Raw genomic sequence first — 15,556 nt, forward strand, 5'->3', positions numbered from 1 at the left:
GCCTCTGTAAATTGCTGAGGCTGGTTTTGAACCTGTGATCCTCCTGTCTCAGCTTCCCAAGTACTAGGACTATAGGCTGCACCACCATGCCCTTTTTCCTTTATGTGCTGCACTCCATGTTACTCACTCAGGTTACCTTTCCCCTAGCTTGCTACTTCTTCAGATATATCTACTCTCTAGTCAGCCCTCTGAGATTTTTTTTTCAAAGACTATATTTTTTTTTTATTTCTAGAAGTTCTGTTTGATTCATTTTCAAATCAGGGGCAGATTATTTAAGTGCTCCAAAAAGTTTCTTATTTTATATAACTTTCTAGATATTCTGTAGATTTTACTAACACAAACTTTTCACGCATCTGTTTATAACAAAAGTGACCTACTTTATTCCTAGAATAATTGAAAAGAAAGTCCCAACCAATACCACGTATCAGCTGCTTATGCAAGAGGAGAGGGAAATCTTTTCCAATGACTAAGTGTTTATGTGCCATTTATACATGTATGAATCAATTGTACAAGTTCTATTATTAATTCATTTACTTCACAGATAGTTATTGTGCACCTACTGTGTGTTAGGGTTAGGTTATTAAAGGGTTTAATAGTTTATTAAAAGGGAACACAGAGAGCTTCCCTTTTAATAACATTTCTTTTTTTTTTTTTTTTTTTTTGCTGGTACTGGGGTTCCTGGAAGCCCTTCTACCTCTGGGCTACACTCCCAGACCTATTTTTACATTTTTCTTTGGAAACAGGGTCTCCTAAGCCAGCGCGCGTGGCTGGCTTCGAACCTGCGCGATCCTCCTGTCTCTGCCTCCCAAGAGCGGGGATTACAAGCGTGCGCCACCACGCCCGGCCTTAACATTTCTATTTTTAATTTTAATTAATTTATGTATTTACTTACTTGGTGGTGATACTGGGGATCGAGTTCAGTTCATATACCTTTGAACTATACTCCCACCCTGGTTTTATTATTTTTTTCTTATTTTGAAACAGGTTCTCACTAAAGTGGCTGAGAGCCTGGTTAAGATGCTGAGGCTGGTCATGAACTCGTGATACTTTTGTCTCAGCCTCCCAAGTACTGAGATTACAGGATGTGCCACTGTGCCTGGCTAATGACACTGTTGAAGATTGTGTTTTGTAGACACTTGCCTAGGATCTTTGGTCTCCTTTAAATTAATCATCCAAGGCCCAGGTCCCATATTCCTCTGAAAACATCCCTAAAAGCCATCTCAGAACTAGCTTCTTCCTTTTTGTTTCCCTACAGATCCTTCGTATCACGAGATATAGATGGCATGTTGGTTATATTTCTATAACCACATAAACCAAGGAGTAGCTTGGTATTTATAAATTGCACATAGATATATCCACAACCATCACCCCATTAAACTTTGACTAATGAAAGGAGAAAGCTGTGTTTTGACATTTTTGGATCTCCAGTGTCTTGCACATTGTTGATTTTCAACAAGTACTTTCTAAACTATTTGGATTTATAAATGCATTGCAGGAGAATGCAAGATTATTTACCATTTAATATACTAATGGCAGCCAGGCATGGTAGCGCACGCTTGTAAGCTGAGACCAGAGGATCGCGGTTTACTGGCAGCCTGAGCTACTTAGGCCCTTTGCAACTCAGTGATATCCTGTTTCAAAATAAAGAATAATAATAAAAAAAAATAACGCTGGGCGTGGTGGCGCACGCTTGTAATCCCCGTGCTTGGGAGGCAGAGACAGGAGAATGGCAAAGGTTCGAAGCCAGCCTCCCTGGCTTAAGAGACCCTGTTTCCAAAAAAAAGTGTAAAAATAGGTCTGGGAGTGTAACCCGGAGGTAGAAGGGCTTCCAGGAACCCCAGTACCACCAAAAAAAAAAAAAAAAAAAAAGGGCTGGGGTTGTCTCTCAGTGGTAGATACGCCCCTGGGTTCCATCCCTAGTACCGCAAAAAAAAAAAAAAAAAAAAAAAAAAAAAAAATATATATATATATATATACACACACATACTAATAGTATAATTCCTAATGAAATTCTATTACTATTCATTTCTTGAGAACTCTTGATAATATGATGTGTAAAATTAAGGGATTAGAGTAAAATACTAAGATTAGAGCTCACTCACTAGGTGTATAACATTAAGACATGATTCTGACAAAATATCCAAATTTTTAGGCCCCAGCATTCTAAGACAGGCTCTATATAACTAAGAGCAATAGGATCTCTCTATTTACTTAATACAAGCCTTTAAACTTCCTTTTTATTTTTAAATAATTCTAAATCTACAAAAAAGTTATACACATACAAAGAGCTCACATGCATTTTACCCAGATCAGTCATTCCGTTGCTCTCATGTATACACATATACACAAATACAGACCACACACAATCACATATAACTATATAAACATTTGAGAAAATATTCAATATATCCTCTACTCCTTTCTATACTTTTACTGGTACCTTGTAACTAGGCATCATAGTGAGGTTCACAGTGACAGAAGCCTACATGCACACAGCACTTGGTGTGTCTTCCTCCCCCCACCCTGCTCCCCCCTTTCCTCCCCAAACACATTAGTGACTCTAACCTTCACACACAGACATAACACTGTGTTTTATTCCTCAGTCCCCCTTTTACTCTCCCAGCTCCTTCCACTAGTCGATTGGTCTCTCTCTCCATTTATCTGAAGTCCTCTTTGCTTCCTATTTTCTCCTTAGCTTCCACGTATGAGAGAAAACATACGACCCTTCACTTTCTGAGACTGACTGATCTCAGTGTGATATTCTCTAGGACTATTCATCTTCCTGAAAGGGACATAATTTTGTTCTTCTTCATGTCTTAGTAAAACTCCATTGTGTATATAAACTACATTTTCTTTATCCATTCATCTGCTAATTGACACTTAGGTTGGCTTCATAACTATAAATATTTAAACATATATAGTCATCCCTACTTGAGGGACATTTGATCCACGCGCTCTGTGGAAATAGAAACCTTTGGACACTCAAGACTCTTGTATAAAGCAGTGTGATATGTGCATACAACCTATGAATGTCATCTTGCATACTCTAAAAGTCTCTAGATTACTTATAATACTTAAAGAATATAATGTTGTTTCTATATTTTTAGTAAAATAATGAGAAGAGTAAAATGCCTGAATGTTCAGTAGAGATGTGATTTTTTTTACAAATGTTTTCAATCCACAGTTGGTTGAATCTGCAGGTGTGGAACCTACTTACTAATATATATTTCTGCTTCTATTTTCCTAGAGCAAGGACAGTTATGTAGAATCTCAGCATAATTATAAAAACTATAATATCATTCATGCAACTTAACTATATAATCTATAACCCTGATTCAAATATCAATTGTCCCAATAATATTCTTTGCTGTATAACCTGAATTGCATATAGTTTCATGTTTCTACAGTGTTTTATCATTAATAATCAATTAAAAGCTTTTGCCTTTGCCAACAATGCAATTTTGAAGAATACACAAAGACTTTTGTGTCATATATTTTCTCATATTCATAATTTCATTCAGGTTATGCATTTAAGGTGAGAATGCTATATATGTAATGTATTCTTGTCAATAAATTACTTCAGGAAGCATATGACTTCAGTTTCTTCCATTACTGATAGTGTGATCACTTGGTTAATGTGGTGTTGCCCAGATTTCTCCACTCTTACTATATTATTTTTTTTTGTAAATAAGAAATCTGTGGGATGCTATATTTTAAGAATATTTAAATAACCCGACCCTCTCACATGTATCTACCAGTTTAACATCTATTTATAATTCTTGTTTAAATCGATTATTACAATGAATGCAAAATGGTGATTTACTTATTCCTTCTATATTTGTTTGCTGACATTATGCTTTAAAAGAAAGTTTCCAGGCCGAGTGTGGTGGCACACACTTGTAATCCCAGCATTTGGGAGGCAGAGACTGGAGGATCGCAGTTCATGGACAGCCTCAGCTACTTAGCAAGGCCTTTCACAACTCAGTGAGACCCAGTTTCAAAAACTAAAAAGACTGAAAAATAAGGCTGGGGGTATAGTTCAGAAATAGAATGCCCCTGGGTCCATCCCCACATCCCCAGTACTGAAAGAGAGAGAGAGAGAGAGAGAGAGAGAGAGAGAGAGAGAGAGAGAGAGAGAGAGAGAGAGAAAAGGAAAAGAAAGAAGAAAAAGTTTCCCCTCAACCCCATAAACATACACACATATATCATATGCTTTCTGATTTCATTTAATTAATTATAAATCACTGCCATTTTCTTTATTTTAATGTATGTATTACCCCAGCTATGGTCAATAGAAATGCCTGTAAGTTTGTCTTTATGTATCTTTGACATGTCTCCATCAGTTTCTGCTAATTTTTAAGTTATATTAGATTATTAGAAGATATTCCAGGCTCATGTTATATATTTACTGCCTCCATAGAGCCAGGCAAAGAGCCCCATTTTTTGGTGGGGTTTGGCACTTAAAAATTAAGGTGCAAATACTTAGGTGCATTTATGACAGTAAGTTATTTTATTTTTATAATTATGGAATGGCTTATCACTGCATAATAATTAGTAAGTGATCATTATTCAAAGGTTGGCTTTGGTAGTTGAAATCATCCATGAGATGTGTTGACAGATGTGTTGACATTTACTAAGTTCATTTCTCTGTGATATAACAGCAGGGATATTCATATTAATGCACTGAAATTCTGTCTTAAATGTATTTAGTGAATTCCTTTGTTCCTCAGCTTTTCACGACTTCATAAATACCTCCAAATATTTTCTGAGACACAATAAGACTTAAATAAACCATTTTTAAATCTTCAGAAAAGAGCACTATGCAGAGATCAAGAAATTGTGGATAATTTTATTCTACTTAAGCAATCAGTAACTTCTTCAGACCCCGTTAATCTTGTGGCTAATTTGTACCAAAGCCTTGAAATGAGGCAAAATCAAATGAATAAGTTTCATAAACTAGTCAATGTTTTCCATACCAACAGGCTTATTGTCAAACTAGTTTAATTCATCAGTTTTATAAAAAGGGCAGGTCAAGAATCAGGAGAAACAGAACGCCCAGACTTCTCTCTGTTTTTCCACAATTTGCCACTAGGTGGCAGACTACTACACAGCGTAGTCACAGGGAGCCATCAGCATGTTGACTGAGGAGGTGAGGGCAGGCTTTGGTTTTATTATCTATAAAACTAATCCTAGAATATTGTGTTTTTTAAAAATAAAATTAGAAAAATAATTTTCATTTACTCTTCTAATATATAAAATCATCTTATGTCAAATAATACTATAGTTGTTTGATATCTTAATGGCAAAAGATATTTATCCAGAATATTTCACCTTTGTTATTCCAGTGTGCCACTAAAATTACTATATGGAAAGAGTAGAATCAAGAGAGTATTGAGAACAAGAGATAATTCAAATTTTTAGAAGCTTAACCCTTAAATCTGCATACATTTATACGATTGTTCTCATATCTTTATATTTCATATATCATATGTATAGGAAAGGAATTCATAATCAACATCATTTGTACATATTCAAAATATAAATCAATATAGTTAAATTTGTTAGGAATATAGATTTCCAAGATAAAATTCTTTTTTTTTTTGGTACTCTTAGTGTTGTTACTCCTCATATAGTCCTTTTATTCTTTAGATTAACTGTAATGTTTAATGTTCAATATTTAGACAACAAATACTTATATAATTTAAGTATCTACATTCAATCACCAAGTCTATAAATAATCTATTGCTATTTGTTTTATACAAGCATTCTAAACTTAATGTTCAATGGTTCCTAATGCCAACTTACTCTAGGTTTTATACAACCATTGATAGGTTAATTTTTGACCCACACTCCTTAATTTTGAGGGACGTTCTTGGCCCTGATTTATTCGGTGATTCTACAGGTAGAAGGTAGATAGTATATTTTCAACCCAGAGCACAATGCTGAGGGTTTCAAAACACAGCCCCGCTGAGAATTAGGGAAACCACTGTGGTTTGTTGGTAGAAAAGTAGAAATAAATTAAAAGAAGCTGGAAGGCGAGGTTGGTATGAAATACTGTCCTTAATACAAACATAAAGGTGAACAAATGTGGAGAAATATGTAGTGGTTTGTTTCCTTCTATTGTTTTTATGTGCTGAATAGACTCAGGATAAAATCTAGTTTGCCCTCATAATCTCCAGTTTGTACTTTTCAACAAAGTGAACAACAAAGGAACATTTTTTCTTAAATATCACATTTGTATTTTCGCTTATGAACTTATTAACATATTTGGCATATGCTCCTCCATGAACTTAAAGATTTTGTTTTCTTGCCTGGATCTCTTTTTTAGATTTTAAACTTAACTGCTTCCCCAGACTTTTCTATAGTATATTCTAAGTAAATCAGTCCTTCAAATAGGAAAATGTTCTTTGTGGGGACATTCTTTGACTCAAGGGATGAAGGACGGCATCCCTTGAAAAGGGTAACATTTCATCAGCCATCTATTTAGTTACTTTTTTTCTCTCTTGTCTTTCCATATTTTTAAAGCTAAAAAGCTACATATGCTCCCTTAACTCGGTTGGTGGGTCAACGGGCTGCGGCCCAGTGGAGGTTGAGCTGTCTAAATATAGAAATGAGCATATAGCTTGCATCAGTTCCAGTATCATGCTTCCTTTCTATCGAAAATACACGATTCAATTTAATTACATAATCTGTCGTTCTCCAAGACAAGGCTTCCAACAGGGCCAAACAATTCCGAAGCGGGTTCGTCTCTTTTTTTATAAGAGGGCTAATCAGAAGGGATTTGTGATATTGAAATCACTAAGAGGTAATTAGGAATGATTTTGTGCAATTCACAAATGAAGAATTCTTCCCCAGAAGCCCCAAATCTTTGAGTCGACTTTGTTTTAAAATAATAGAAGTTTGTTGCTTCACTTATATATCACACTAATATTGTGTATAGATTTCGCAAATGCCAAAAATGAATATATGCGTCTTTAAAGAAAGATGAATGGATTCCAAGTGACAAGAAGAAATTACATGTATGTAATTCTGGAAGCAGAAATTGGCATGCTGATAAAGGACAAGGATATCTGTCCCTTGAAAATAATATTAATAATAGGTTTTAACACTGAGATTTTTCATTGTTTCTTTACAATCAAAGAAGAAAAACATTCTCCAGAAAAGTTCCCCTAGTCTGTTGACATGCACACCAATTTTTTCTATTAAAGTAGAAACTAGTAATTACATTTTTTAAAATGACACTCTGGTAATTATATATTTAAAATATGAATCCTGATGTTTAATTAGGTCATATGACAATAATATCAGTTTGCATTAGCGGCAGATTATCAAATCCTCCCAATTCACCCCATAGAGAAATACAAGTAGAAAAGGCTGCTGTAATTGTAAGATTTAAATAGAATAAACCATAATGCAGCGCAGTATTCTTTAAATATTTTAATGTTTACTAATGTTATTGAATAATGAAGTTTATCATCATGGCATATTCTTCTTAGGTAATTACACTGGTAGCAGTTAAGCACATAGGAAGCTTCCAGGAAAGCTTCCAAATTAGACTCACAGCAGAATTCAAACATGTATTTGAAAGTGGTTTTGTGTAGTTTTAATATGCATATGTATGTAGTATTCGTTTTTTCTGAAATTAATTACACTCTGCTTGGATGGCCGGTAAGTAATTTTTTATGCTTAACCAGTATCATAAGTCTGTATTTTCTTAGTTCTAATTTTCAGTTCCTTCTATTTTTTATTCATAGATAATGAAGTACAAATAAAACTTTTATTTGTAACATAAGTATATATCTCATTAATGATTGATAGCTTTTAAAGAGCTTAAACATAAGCCTGTATTTTGTATTTTATTGTTTCATTTTGTACTAATTATAATCAACAGTGAATTTTCATTAATTTTTGCTTTAATCCTTTATTCTCTAAACCACACTGACTGATACTTACTAATCTAATTTGCTACAAATACTAAAACTATAGTAATTTTGGAATCTTACTACAACCCTCTTTTAGTAACATGTTTCTTAGTAAAGACCCCTTTATACTATGTTTTATACTTCTTTGATATGTGGTGAGAAATATATTCTTTAATATTCTATTTCTCCTCCTAGATTTATTTTCTAAGATATAAAAATCAAGTGGCTGCCATAGAATTCATTTGTGTAGTATAATGATAGAAGTCCTTTTAAGTACTAATACGTTTTAGAATCCCCTTATAATGTACCCAATAATTTGCACAGCTAAAATAATTTGAGTACTTTTCCATTTAGTCCATAAAAGGCAGGACTTCCCATATGTAGGTAACTTTACTACTCAAAAAAATTGCCTTGAATTTTTTTCACACATTATTCTTGATGATGCTACAAGAATTTTTATGAAAAACTCCTTTTTTTCCCCCTCCTTCTAATTATACCTACTGTAACTTATATCACATAAACACATACTATATAAAAGAGAGAAAAGTCCTTTTTGGAAAAAGAAAATCCAAAAGTGCTTGAGTGGATCTCCCCAGATACGTATATATTACTTATTATGTATATGAATTATGTACTCTTATTTATAGGGCAAACAAAAGGAGATTTCATTTATTGTACACTTCGTCTCTTTTGTTGGCTAAAGCAGCTAATTGAATCACACATAGACAAAATGTATATCTCAACATTCCTATAGTAATAAATGGTCATTGGTGCCTGTAATTAATTCACTGTAAAATATTTCCTAACACTAGGAGTCATTTTTTTTCTTGTGGTAATAGTACATGATATTTAGTTTAATAAAAGAGGAGGTAAAGAATATGACGTTTCCTAGAAAAGTTCTATCCCAGAAGAACATTTTTCTGGGCTTGGATCCCTAATTTTTCCTCTCTTTGAACCGTGAATAAAAGATTCTGGTACTTTTTTTGGTTCCTGAAGTTTAAAAAACAAACAAACAACAAAAAAAAAAAAAACAAAGTGCTTCTTCTCCAAAGTGTGTTTTTGTTAATTCTACTAAAATATCCAGTCTCCACTTTTCGGGATGTGAGGCTTCGCCTCTTGTTTTGCCTGTGGTTGCTACTTAATGTTTTGTCAGATTTGGTTCAGACCTTTACATTATGATCTTCTTGGGCCACAGTAAAAGCCTGACTTGATTTTTCTCCAATTTTCAAACTATTTCAAAGTAGAGCAGATGCCTCCCTTAGAACAGATCTTTGCTATTTCCATAACACAATGAATTCTTTCCACGTTACAATAGCTCAGATTTTCTGCTCTTAAAACTTTTTAAAACTTCAGCCCCCTTCCCTATAAGTACTCTCCTTTTTCTTCCCTGGGACTTAATGATAAAAGTTATGAATTCTTTTAAAAATGCTTTTTGCTTTAAGGCCATGGTTCTGCATGTGAGAGATGATACAAGGAAAATTTATTTTCAGAATAGCATTATGTATTTTCAAATACACTTTAGATTATGTAATATGAATTATGATCCAGTTTATATTGAATCGACTATGTAATTGCAAGCTATAAATCATTTCTGGGTATCTGAAAAATTGAGCCTTCTTGTTTTAGTTACACACATAAATAAAGATAGTCATATTTGTTTTTTTAATCCAATTGTTTTAGATCTGCTTAAAGTCTGTTGTGCTTCACAAAGCACAGCATATTACATTTTTTCATTTTCAAACTAAAATCAATTTTTTCTTTTGGATATAAAACTAGATATACTTCCTATGCCTAGTATAAACATGCCAACACCAAAAAAAGTTATTTTGTCTACTAAAAGTGAATAGATGATAAAAATGTTCGTTAAGCTTCTGTTCATGTGAATGACAGGGACTTCCTTTTTTTCCTAACTTAAAATTATGGCCTGATTTTCCAGACATGTCAATTACTGTGTAGAGTTACAGCTACAAAGACCTATATTCTTACCACAGAACTCTGTCGACAGTTTTTGGTTGCCTACCTGAAAAAGAGAAATGAAAGAACGCTACTGTGTTTTGGTTCTGCTACTAATGATCTATTCTAAGTACCTGATCTTAATTTGGGAAATAAAAAAGAACGAGATATATTTTCAACAGGTGACATTTTAATGTTTTCTAGCCCAGAGGACAAAAGGGCTCTCAACTATAGGAAACTTTTATTATGAAGATAATGGCAAGTGGGAAAGCAGGCAAGTGTTATTACTCACACTTAGGTTTAAAGCTGCATGATGAAGTCAGGCATATCCTATTATCTGCACCCTCTGATGCTTATACTATTTGAAGCAAATGTGCCAAATTTCTAAAAACTGTATCAGTATAAGCCATTTGGAGGAATGATTTGGTGGGTAAAAGAGAGCACAGGGTGTGTGGCAACAGGGCACGGTTGCCCAGGTTTTAATGTAATCTCTACCATTTCCTAACTATATGACCTTTAAGGAATTACTAACCTTTCTGGCCTCTGTTTTCTTACTTGATTCAAGAGGCTCAATACAGCGGCCTCCAGAATCTTTCCAGTGTCTAGGACTCAATGTATCTCTGTATGAGCCAGTTTCTTTTTTAGGGAACAGCATGTTGTTTACCTCTTTCATACATTACATTTGATGTGTGTGCCTAGCAGCTTTGTGAAGAGAATTTATATACACACACTTGTGTGTGCCTATCGCTCAATGGAAAACAATTACAGGCGCTTCCAAAACAGTACCAATGTAAAAGATACCTCAATTCTGTAGATTTCCATGTTCATGAAATGTTTAATTATTTTTGTCTCTCTAAATACACACACCTATTCTAATGTATAAATTTTAAAAAGTGTAGAAATTTACTATGTATTACAATATTTCTAAATCATAGAAACTTTACCTGAACCAATTTCATCAACACTAAAAGAAAACCCCAGTGGTACATTTAAAGGCATTATTTTTTTATGAAGTCAAATTTTCTGAAAGGCCTCAGTCCCTTTCAAAATAGTGATACCCAAGGACAGTTGTTCAAACTTATTTGGGACAATTATAGGTCAGTGTGTACAGAAGAATTCACAGCTCCACTTCCTCTCTTATTCTTTAGAGACCCATAACTTTGACCATATTGAAACGTGTATAGGATATCACCTTTCTCTCCCTCTCTTTCTTCTTTTTTTCTTTCTCTTTCTTCCTTTTACCTGTTTCCAATACCTATTAATTGCTGCCCTCGCATGGCCGTGATGGGATTTGATGTCATGAAAATGGTAGCCCACAAGAGAAACACGTTACAAATGCAACTCCTTTCCACCTTCCCCTCCCCCTGATAATAACAATTTGCTAAATTGTTGGGAAGTTGTTATAATTCCTTTTCCAAATTATTACTCGCCCTTTAGATTAGAAATGAGGCCAGGGTTAGCAATCAGCTATAAATGGTAGGATTTTTCAAGTAAGAAGCACTTGTCTGATTGTGAAGTGGAGGCCATTACTGCCTTGATTGGGCCCTTTTTTTTTTTTTCAGCTCCCTTGATTTGCGGTTGAGAGCGCATATTCACTCCTGTACTGTGAGCAATCAGAGCCTCCCCCTCTCATTTTTGCTCAGTGATTTAGGGTCCACTACTTGGCACAGCTGCCACCTTTTAGCCTCTATCATGCAGAATATATATATTTTTTAAATAAAAGGAGGGGGATGGGAGCATAGGTAACTAATGTACATTTGGCTTCTTAATGTGCCTATTTTATATTTTTTCAGAGAGAAGTTTTTCACTTAAAATAACAATCATGTTGGAACTTGGACTTCTACATTCAATAAATAAGCTGAGAAAAGAGACTCAAAGTTTGTTAGAGTATATTTTCCATTTCTTCAGAAAAAAAAAAAACAAGTGTGGGGTACAAAGCTGGGACTATGGTAAGCAAAGGAATATATTTTGCTTTAAACACTAGCATACGTTTTGTTCACTGGAAAATGTGCCAAAACAAGAGCTGTTTGTTTGTTTACCTTGTTTTGAGGGTGTTTCATAAGATTTTCACCAAATGTAAGGTCTATAGGAAGAAGGCCCTAAAATCTTATTTTTAAATCAGAGTCTTATTTTGTCAGAGTTATAAAGCACGTAGTTTCTCTTCTAATTTAAGAAGACCTACACTTCTCTGCAGCAAGAAATAATTGTGTTAGGAGTAAAGTTCAACACATCTTACTCCTTGGAACTCATTGGAGAAACCCTAAACAAACTATGGTTTCCAAATTGGAATTAGCTGATCGATCTGGGCATGGTCCTTGGTCCTGCCAGTCATATTCAAATAATAATGCACATGTGAGAAACTCTGCTTTGCCACTCCTCCTCTGTCCCTATTCTCCCAAACTAAAATGCCCAAATAACATCTGGGATGCAAAATTTTCTAAATAAGCAGTCAAAATCAGGTTCATCATAAATCTGTAATATAAATCCTGGTTCAACAAAATTAGTAAAGTCCTCAAGATCTATGTCTGAATTTGTAATAAATCTTTTTTCATTTTTTTCTTTCTCTTTCTTCTTTTTACCTATTTCCAATACCTATTAATTGCTGCTCTCACATGGCTGTGATGGGATTCGATGTCATGAAAATGGTACTCCACAAGAGAAACACGTTACAAAAGCAACTCCTTTCCACCTTCTCCCCCTCTGATAATAACAATTTGCTAAATTGTTGGGAAGTTGTTATAACACACAGCTTACAGGCTATAAAATTTATTCATTTAATTTGCAATTTAGTAAAATTTAGTATACTTATCCAGTTGTACAACTATCCTTACAATCTAATTATGGAGTATGTACTTTTCATTCCCACTTCCAGTCTCATGGCACAACTAATCTACTTTCTATCTCTGTATGTGTACATGTTTTGGACAGTTCATATAAATGCAATCATACAATATATCTTCTTTAATGTCAGGGTCTTCCACTAAGATACTTTTAAGTGTGGTGTTTCACCCAGGACATAGCATGTGCAGCCTCTTGCTCCTTTTTATTGATGAATGACACTCATCATTCATCAATATAATCAATTCTATTAATTTTATATGTAAGGAAAACTTAAAATATCACTAATAAAAATTCTATTTAAAATTATATTTAACATTACTTATAATTTTTAACCATAAAAGTTTCTATTAATTCAGATTAAAGTTTAGTATTAACTTCAATCTGTGAGGTAGTGGCATTACAATAGTTCTGTAAATGGGTAAATGTGTCTCTAATTTAGTGGAGTATTAATATATCCCATATCATTTGTAATTAGATAGCAGACTATTGATTTAAACAGGGCAGATATTATTTGTTGCATTTACTAGTGAGAAAGCTGAAGCCAGGTACAGTGGCATATGCTTAAAATTATAGAACTTCGGAGACTGAAGCAGGAGGATCACAAGTTGGAGGCCAGCTTCAGCAACTTAGTTTCAAAATAAAAAATAAAATGGTTGGGGATATAGCTCAGTGATAGAGCGCCCCTGGGTTCAAGCTTGGTTTCTTCTTTGCTTTTTAGAAAGCCCCTGGGTTCCAGTCCCCAGTACCACACATACACAAAAAATACTTGGTTGCTTCTTTTATGTGCTTTAAACATTTTATAACATCCATGCCATTTTAAATAAGAAGTTTCCCCTTAGTTTTCAGGAATGCATGATATAATTATTCTCCACATTTTATTTATTTTTTCAGAGTAATTAGAATTTTATTGTGTAGATATAATAGCAGAAAAATATTTACAGTTCCTATTCTGTTCTAGGAATGGTGGAGCCCATGAATTACAAAACCTTTGTTTTCCTGAGTCTCTTGATGGGTTTGAGAATGCACTTGCATAGAATCTATATGGCTAACAAGTCAGATATTTGGCAGTCATCTAGACATCTCCCTCTGCCTTATTCCTTATCTGCAATTTATCAACTCATCCAATGTGGTTTCTTAGGATATTAATTTTGTTAATATCCTTGTTTGCCAAAGCCATCATACTCTACCAGAACTATATTGTTAGTCTCCTATATAACCTTATTTTGACCTCCAAAATGATCCCTCACATGCATCCAGTGTTTGTCTGTCCAAAATACCTATCACATATTATTCTTTTTTTATTTTTTATTAAACATATATGGTATACATTTAAACTATACTTGATGCCCTCTCCCACCTCCCACCCCTGTTTTCCCTTCCCCCCTCCCAGCAATAAAACAATGATTGTCCCGGGTAACCATGCCATATTCATAATTTTACATATATTCAGATGTGGACCCTCATTAATCAAGTTCAGCCTTCCTCCTCCTCTATCTTTCCATTCAAGCTTTGCTGGTATTTCCCCTCCATTATCTGGAGTCCCACTGGTATCCTCTGGATTCCCTAGTTTGGGCATATTAGCAGAAACATATGTACCTTCTCCTTCTGTGCTTGGCTGGTCTCGCTTAACATAATGTTCTCCAGGACTTTCCATCTTCTTGCAAAAGGTACGATTTTGTTCTTCTTTATGGCTGAGTAGAATTCCATTGTGTGTATTTCCCAGAGTTTTGCTATCCATTCATCTGTTGATGGGGACCTGGATTGATTCCATATTTTGGCTATTACAAATTGTGCTGCTATGAACATAGGTATGCATATGTTACTATAGTTTTATGTTTTCAACCCCTTTGGAAAAATACCCAGGAATGGTAGAGTTGGATCGTATGGTGGATCTATTCCTAGTTTTCTTAGGAATCTCCACACAGATCTCCATAGTGGCTGAACTAGTTTGCACTCCCACCAACAGTGAAAAAAGAGTTCCTCTTTCCCCACATCCTCACCAGCATTTGTTGTTATTTGATTTCTTTATGCTTGCCACTCTGACTGGGGTTAGATGGAATCTCAGTGTAGTTTTGATTTGCATCTCCCTGATGGCCAGTGATGAAGAACATCTTTTCATGTATCTATTGGCCCTTTGTATCTCTTCTTTTCTGAAGTGTCTATTTAGTTCATTTGCCCATTTCTTGATTGGGTTGTTTGCTTTGCTGGTGTAGAGTCTTTTGAGCTCTTTGTATATTCTGGATATTAGTCCCCTATCAGAGTGGTGGCTGGTAAAATCTTTTCCCATTCTGTAGGCTTCCCCTTTAAGTTGTTGATGGTTTCCTTTGATGAGAAGAAACTTTTAAGTTTGATGTTATCCCACATGTTAATTCTTGCTTTAATTTCCTGAGCTTTGGAGGTTTTGTTGAGAAAGTTACTGCCTGTGCCAATATTTTGTAGTGTTGAACCTATGCTCTCCTCTACTAACTTCACAGTCTCAAGTCTAATTTCTAAGTCTTTGATCAATCTTGAGTTGATTCCTGTGCATGGTGAGATATAGGGGTTTAGATTCATCTTTCTACAAATGGAGAGCCAGTTCTCCCAGCACCATTTGTTGAAAAGGCTGTCTTTTCTCCAGCGTATGAGTTTGGCCCCTTTGTCAAAGATTAATTGACTAAAGATGTCTGGGTTTGTTTCTGTATCTTCTATTCTAATCCATGGTCAGTATATCTGTTATCGTGCCAGTACCATGCTGTTTTTACTACTATTGCTCTATAGTATAATTTGAAGTCTGGGATTGTGATGCCTCTGCATGTTTCTTATTGTTGAGAATGAGAATTGCTTTGGCTATTCTGGGTCTT

The sequence above is a fragment of the Muscardinus avellanarius genome (genome assembly GCF_963383645.1).
Source record: "Muscardinus avellanarius genome assembly, chromosome: 3".
Lineage (NCBI taxonomy): Eukaryota > Metazoa > Chordata > Mammalia > Rodentia > Gliridae > Muscardinus > Muscardinus avellanarius.